Source organism: Platichthys flesus, chromosome 22, assembly GCF_949316205.1.
Source record: "Platichthys flesus chromosome 22, fPlaFle2.1, whole genome shotgun sequence".
NCBI classification, from domain to species: Eukaryota; Metazoa; Chordata; class Actinopteri; order Pleuronectiformes; family Pleuronectidae; genus Platichthys; species Platichthys flesus.
Window position 1 is genome coordinate 12,378,042 of NC_084966.1, and position 7,500 is coordinate 12,385,541.

A 7,500-nucleotide genomic window follows, 5' to 3' on the forward strand; every position below is an offset into this window, starting at 1 on the left:
AGGAAGTGAGCAGAGAGCAGAGAGCAGTCGAGTGTTTGTTGGGACCGCGTGTGCTTGTGAGGCATAAGGTGCATTTGTGATAGTTTTATGTGTGATTCATTTCCCCTGCAGCCTGGCTGTTTGGGGGATTGTTTCATACTTTCTGTGATTGGATGGATAATTTGATAAATGACAAAATAGAAGGTAAGGCCACTTTGATTAATGCAGAACCCGAGATTGATTATGCTTCTAGTGATTGGGGGGAAGAACTTGGGAAGGAAAACATGGAAGTTAAGGACAGTTTGGCACATGTAGAACGGGAGAATGATTCTGGAAATATTGAAGCCAGCGAGAAAGGAATAACCCAGGAGATCAATTCCGTAATTAGGCCTATTGATAAAGCAAGCATGGCGAATGGTAGGAGAGATAAAGAGAGACAGGGAGAAAGTGAGGGTGATTGTGGCTATAAAAAGGAGCTGACATTGATTGTAGAGCCCGTCGGTGAGGATTACATTACCATGATGGAACTGTTGCGGGAAATCAAGGAAAAGTGTGGGATTGTTCTGGCATGCAGGGTCAAAAGTATGAACACTTACGAGATCACCATGCAGGAGGGAAAGGGCAAGACAAGGTTATTAGATGGCTTCAAAATCGAAAACACTCGGGTGACTGCCAAGGAAGTTCGCAGCAATGAAATTGTTGTTTCATTTCTAAACTTGCCATCTTATATCACTGATGCTGAAATTAGGCAGAAACTCTCAACGTGGGGCGTGAGGGCGATTTCGCCCATCAAAAGAAGGAAATGGCCTGGGACAGACGTGGTGGACGGGACAAGGTTCTGTAAAGTACAATTTACTGAACTTGTACAGTCGCTGCCCTACTCAGCAAAGTTCGAGACACTAGACGGAGGGGAGTACTTCCGTGTAATTCATGACAGGCAGGTGAAGGTCTGCAGGCTGTGCATCCAGCCAGGACATATTTTGAGAGAATGCCCAGACTTCACCTGTTATAAATGCAAGCGCCAGGGACACTATGCTAGGGAGTGTGACTTGCAGGGGGGGAGGCGCGGAGAGGAGAGGACGGTGGACGCGGAGCCAGCCGGCGGCGACGAGCGCGTTTCCTTGTCCGAGGAGGAGCAACGACAGCAGGACGAGGACACCGGAGCTGCCAGCGGGGGTGAAATTACCCCATCCACCATCGGCAGCAGTGCGGATGGAGTGTCCGGTGAGACGGGTTGCATGACGGGAGGAGCATCCGGGCAAAGTATGGAGGAAGGTGTTAGCAAAGCGCCCAAAACTCCCTAAGCCCGGGCGAGTGAACGAAGAAGCGACCGACCAGGAGAGGTGGAGGCCCCGGATTGCAGTGAGGCTCCAAGGGACGGCGGGGCTGCTGCTGCTGCGGCTGCGGCTGCTGCTGCTGCTGCGGCTGCTTCACCTAAGGAGCCAGACGATTCGAGCATGGAGGTGGTGGAGACAAGAACATCGGGAGAAGGAGAGTCGATGGACTACGAGGCGGTGAAAGCCAGCAGGAAGAGAATGAGCAAAAAGAGGGACAAAAGGGAGCCAAAAGAGCGGAAGGTATGAACAATCGAGCATCTCTGGAAAGCTGTGTTTTTCTTTTCACCATTACTATGGTCATAATAACATCCTTAAATGCAAACGGCCTGAGGAACATGATCAAAATAGAAAGAACGATTGAACTCTGTAAATCTGACATACTGTGCCTTCAAGAAACGCATTGGGATAATGAACTTGTGGAAACCCTTGGAAAGATTTGGAAAGGGCCCATATTTATAGACAATGGGAGTGCGAAGGCATGTGGAGTGGCAATCCTTGTCAGAGAGAGGTCTGTTAGTGGTGTCAAGCAAACCTTTTGTGGAGGGAATGGACGTGTGATAGCGATAGAATTTGTCCACAATAAAAACACATACAAATTAATCAATATCTATGCACCAAACGTGGAGGAACTGAGAAAGGGTTTTTTTGAGGACTTGGAGGTTCTGTGCACGGGAGATTGTATGATGGTTGGTGACTATAATGTAAAATTATCAAGACTAGATTATTCAAATAATGTAAAATACAGGTATGATGGGTCAAGGAACTTTTTGAAAAGCATGATGGCAGAACACAAAATGGTGGACGTATGGAGGGAGGAAAATGCAGAACGAAAAGTGTTTTCGCGGAGGCAGGTGGTTATGGGGACCCTTAGACAGAGTAGAATAGACCTCGTCCTAGTTAAGGAAAACATTGTCAGCCAAATAAAAGAGGTGAAATATAATTTGACCACTCTTACTGATCATGCAATCATGTCGCTGAGGTTAAAGGACGTATGTATAAGGAATGTAGGTGGAGGAATGTGGTGCCTAAACAACAGCTTATTAAGAGAGGATTCATATAAAGAGATGATAGCAAAATGTATCAAAGAAGAAATAGAGAACAGATTAAACAAAGATAATATTTGTATTTGGTGGGAAAATTTGAAAGAAAAAGTTAAAAAGAAAAGCATATACTATTCCAAGCAAAAGAACTTCAGAATGGATCAGGTAGAGAAAGAGATACAAAATAAATTAAACGAAGAAGCAGGGAAAGCAGACAAAGATGGAAATTATAATATACAAAATTATCTGAAGATGAGAAGGCAACTAAAAGATTGTGAGAAAAATAAATGTGATGGGGCGATAGTAAGGAGTAGAGTACAGTATGCTGTAGAGGGGGAAAGGTGCACAGCGTACTTTCTAAACCTGGAAAAAAATAAGCAGGAAAATAATTATATAAACGAACTACAGAATGAAAATGGGGAGAAGGTAAATGATTTGGTTAGCATCTTGAATACAGTGGAAGGCTTCTATAAAAACTTGTATAAAAAAGGGAATACAGAAAAAGTATGTATTGATGAGGTCTTGAGTGGTGTGGATGCAAGGATATCAGCAGACGAGCAAGACATGTGTGACAGAGAGATTACAGTAGAAGAAATACAAATAGCAATTAAAAATGCAAAAAACAATAAAAGCCCTGGTTCAGATGGCCTGAGCAGTGAATTCTACAAAGAGTTTGCTGATGTGTTGGCACCCATACTGCTAATGATATATCAAAGCATGGAAGAGGGACAACTGGTTCCAGAATCCATGGCTACTGGGGTAATCACAATATTATTTAAAAATAAGGGGAGTAGGTTGGAGTTAGGGAATTATAGGCCAATTAGTTTATTGAATAGTGACTATAAGATATTAACAAGGGCTTTAGCGTATAGGATTAAGAAGGTAATGGGAGGAATAATATCACCGACACAGGCATATAGTGTCGAAGGGAGAGACATAGCAGATATAATAGGGACAGTGAGGGACGTTGTTAGGCACATGAAAGAACAGTCTGGGATTGTGTTGAGTGTAGATTTGAATAAGGCTTTTGATAGAGTGGAGCATGAGTTCTTGTTTCGGACTATGAAAGAATTTGGGTTTGGGGATAGAATAGTGAGTTGGATCAGGCTGCTGTATAAGGAAGCTAAGAGTAGGGTCAAATGTAATGGTCTGATGACAGACACCTTTGCTTTGGAGAGGTCAGTGAGACAGGGCTGTCCTTTATCAGCACTGTTGTATAGCATGTCTATCGAACCCTTTGCTGTCCTTATAAAAAAAGATAGTAATATAAAAGGAATACAAATACCAGGTGAGAAAATTAATATAATTCAACAATATGCGGATGACATGACAATAACAGTAGAAAATATGGACAGCATCAATATAATTATGAAACACATGGGAACATATGGGAGGGCAGCAGGGGCTAAAGTGAATATAGAAAAATCGGAACTAATGTGTATAGGTCAGGAGGGGGATAGGGTTGACAGTATGATTGCATTTAGAGTGGTGGACTGCATCAAAGTTTTAGGAGTAAACATAGGTCCAAACGAAAAGGAAGCAAGAGATATCACTTGGGCAAGAGTGATAAATAAGATAAAACACACTTTAAATGCATGGAAGCAGAGGAAATTGAAATTAAAAGGTAAGGTAATAGTTGTTAATTCCTTATTATTATCCAAATGTGTGTATGTTTTGGGCGCACTAGATCTTCCGGTATGGGTTCTATCTGAATTAAATCAGCTGACTTCAAACTTCTTGTGGGATGGGAAGGGTGCGAGGATATCCCACAAAACGTTGATAGCAGGATACAGTGAGGGAGGGCTAAAACTGGTGGACATTGACACAAAACGTAAAGCACTGAGGGTTAAAACAGTGAAGAAGTATCTCCATGATGTGAATGACTATGGGTGGAAACAATTCTTTAAAATGTATGTTCAGATGGCTGGTAGATGTGGAGAGAATAGTCTGCTTATGGTTTTGAAAGAACCAATGTATGAAAAAGTGCCTTCTTTCTACCAAGAGGTGTTCAGAGCGTGGGGAGAATTCCTACCCAACATATCATACAACTGTAGTAATGTAACCGAAGTAATGAATAAACCCGTTTTTCTCAATCCTATAATACAGCATAACAACAAAATGCTATACAATAAGGTTTTCATGGATGCAGGAATTAGGCAAGTAAAGGACATGGTCTATGAGTTTGTGCCTGGGTTTCTGCCTGGGCAGGCAATGGTAGACTGCGTAAGAGAATGGGATGAGGATGCTAGGAGAGATATGATTGTAAAAATGTATGATATAATTAAGGGGAGTATGCCTGTAGACTGGAGGTATTTGATTGAGAGAGAGTGTGTGAGGACAGGGGATGGACCTTTACCTAAACTAGTGTTTGTTAAAAATGACGCAAATAAAGAGTTTAAAGAATTAAAAGTAAAAAACATATATTTAGAACTGATAGCGAAACTGTTGAAAAGACCGGCATCAGAACAAATGTGGGAGAGGGTTCTGCCAGGTATGAATGTACAGTTGATATGGGAAAACCTCCAAATCAAATATAATGCAATAGAATGTGAAAACAATGACTTCATGACGAGACACAACAGGATCTATGTAAACACGGTGCTGCATCAGATTAACAAAGAGAACAAAAGAGAATGTGACGTGTGTGAAACTGAGCCAGAAGACTTGTTACATATATATATCCGATGTGAATGTCTACGTAGGTTTGTTTTGAAGTTAAAAGATATGCTGTTTAAAAACTGGGAAATGGGTTTTGTAAAGGCATATGAATGGAACAAAATGTTGCTGTTTGGAGTAAATGGGAAAAGGAAAGATGTGAATGTTCGTTTGTTTAATTTTGTGTTAAGCCATGTAAGGTATGCTATTATGTCAAGAACGAATCTTGCTCATTTTGAGAGGAAAAAGGTGCATGTGTGGGATTTGTTTGAATCGGTTGTCAGGAGAAATGTGGGTTTGATCTTTAAATATGGTGCTGAGGACTTTGCTGAATGTTTTATTGACGGGTGTGGCTTTATATCTGTAACATCGGAAGGGAAACTAGCATTTAATTTCTGAGTGTGCCGCTATGTTTATCAGGCGCACGTGTTATTATTAAGTGATTTATTTTTCTTTCTTTTTTATCAATTTTTGAGTTTTGTTATCCCTTAACATGAATGTGATTCCTGTGTGTATGTCATTGTTTTGTGTAAATATTTACAGATGAATGTCGTTTGTATATATAAATTGGTATTTTTGATAATAAAAAGAAAAAAAAAAAAAAATACGCCCGATCTCGCCTGATCTCGGAAGATAAGCAGGGTCGGGCCTGGTTAGTACTTGGATGGGAGACTGCCTGGGAATACGAGGTTCTGTAATCTTTTTTCCACTTTTACCTGACTTATTTACATGTATAAACAAGGTTCAGAGGGTGGACTCATTCGCTTACGGCCACACCAACCTGAATACGCCTGATCTCATCTGATATCGGAAGCTAAGCAGGGTCGGGCCTGGTTAGTACTTGGATGGGAGACTGCCTGGGAATACCAGGTGCTGTAAGGTTTTTTTCCACTTTTACCTGACGTATTTACATGAATAAATAAGGTTCAGAGGGTGGACTCATTCGCTTACAGCCGCACCAACCTGAATACGCCCGATCTCGCCTGATCTCCGAAGCTAAGCAGAGTCGGGCCTGGTTAGTACTTGGATGGGAGACTGCCTGGGAATACCAGGTTCTTTAAGCTTTTTTCCACTTTTACCTGACGTATTTACATGTATAAATAAGGTTCAGAGGGTGGACTCATTCGCTTACGGCCACACCAACCTGAATGCGCCCGGTCTCGTCTGATCTCGGAAGCTAAGCAGGGTCGGGCCTGGTTAGTACTTGGATGGGAGACTTCCTGGGAATACCAGGTGCTGTAAGCTTTTTTCCACTCTTACCTGACGTATTTACATGTATAAATAAGGTTCAGAGGGTGGACTAATTCGCTTACGGCCACACAAACCTTAATGCGCCTGTACTCGTATGATCTCGGAAGCTAAGCAGAGTCGGGCCTGGTTAGTACTTGGATGGGAGACTGCCTGGGAATACCAGGTTCTTTAAGCTTTTTTCCACTTTTACCTGACGTATTTACATGTATAAATAAGGTTCAGAGGGTAGACTCATTCGCTTACGGCCACACCAACCTGAATACGCCCGGTCTCGCCTGATCTCGGAAGCTAAGCAGGGTCGGGCCTGGTTAGTACTTGGATGGGAGACTGCCTGGGAATACCAGGTTCTGTAATCTTTTTTCCACTTTTACCTGACTTATTTACATGTATAAATAAGGTTCAAAGGGTGGACTCATTCGCTTACGGCCACACCAACCTGAATACGCCCGGTCTCGTCTGATCTCGGAAGCTAAGCAGGGTCAGGCCTGGTTAGTAACAGAATGGGAGACTGCCTGTGAATACCAGGTGCTGTAAGCTTTTTTCCACTTTAACCTGACGTATTTACTTATATAAATAAGGGTCAGAGGGTGGACTCATTCGCTTACTGCCACACCAACCTGAATAAGCCCGATCTCGTCTGATCTCGGAAGCTAAGCAGTGTCGGGCCTGGTTAGTACTTGCATGGGAGACTGCCTGGGAATACCAGGTGCTGAAAGCTTTTTTCCACTTTTACCTGACGTATTTACATGTATAAATAAGGTTCAGAGGGTGGACTCATTCGCTTACGGCCACACCAACCTGAATACTCCCGGTCTCGTCTGATCTCGGAAGCTTAGCAGGGTTGGGCCTGGTTAGTACTTGGATGGGAGACTTCCTGGGAATACCAGGTGCTGTAAGCTTTTTTCCACTTTTACCTGACGTATTTACATGTATAAATAAGGTTCAGAGGGTGGACTCATTTGCTTACGGCCACACCAACCTGAATACGCCCGATCTCGTCTGATCTCGGAAGCTAAGCAGGGTCGGGCCTGGTTAGTACTTGGATGGGAGACTTCCTGGGAATACCAGGTGCTGTAAGCTTTTTTCCACTCTTACCTGATGTATTTACATGTATAAATAAGGTTCAGAGGGTGGACTCATTTACTTACGGCCACACCAACCTGAATACACCCGTTCTCGTCTGATCTCGGAAGCTAAGCAGGGTCAGGCCTGGTTAGTACTTGAATGCGAGACTGCCT

At 42.8% G+C, this 7,500-nt stretch overlaps 4 non-coding genes and 5 pseudogenes across 4 annotated transcripts; all 9 read left to right on the plus strand.

Moving 5' to 3' along the window:
• Positions 1-5,774: 5,774 nt before the first annotated feature.
• LOC133936926 (5S ribosomal RNA) lies at positions 5,775-5,893 on the plus strand. The gene has a single exon (XR_009915003.1). It is a non-coding gene; the product is annotated as a 5S ribosomal RNA (ribosomal RNA).
• Positions 5,894-5,956: 63 nt separating this feature from the next.
• On the plus strand, positions 5,957-6,075 carry LOC133943877 (5S ribosomal RNA; annotated as a pseudogene).
• Positions 6,076-6,137: 62 nt separating this feature from the next.
• On the plus strand, positions 6,138-6,256 carry LOC133944497 (5S ribosomal RNA). The gene has a single exon (XR_009916283.1). It is a non-coding gene; the product is annotated as a 5S ribosomal RNA (ribosomal RNA).
• Positions 6,257-6,499: 243 nt separating this feature from the next.
• Positions 6,500-6,618, plus strand: LOC133940100 (5S ribosomal RNA; annotated as a pseudogene).
• A 62-nt stretch (positions 6,619-6,680) lies between these two features.
• LOC133941821 (5S ribosomal RNA) lies at positions 6,681-6,799 on the plus strand (annotated as a pseudogene).
• A 62-nt stretch (positions 6,800-6,861) lies between these two features.
• LOC133942452 (5S ribosomal RNA) lies at positions 6,862-6,980 on the plus strand (annotated as a pseudogene).
• Positions 6,981-7,042: 62 nt separating this feature from the next.
• On the plus strand, positions 7,043-7,161 carry LOC133934050 (5S ribosomal RNA). The gene has a single exon (XR_009912252.1). It is a non-coding gene; the product is annotated as a 5S ribosomal RNA (ribosomal RNA).
• A 62-nt stretch (positions 7,162-7,223) lies between these two features.
• Positions 7,224-7,342, plus strand: LOC133945252 (5S ribosomal RNA). Its single transcript, XR_009917001.1, has one exon. It is a non-coding gene; the product is annotated as a 5S ribosomal RNA (ribosomal RNA).
• A 62-nt stretch (positions 7,343-7,404) lies between these two features.
• Positions 7,405-7,500, plus strand: part of LOC133942272 (5S ribosomal RNA) — a 119-nt pseudogene continuing 23 nt past the window's right edge.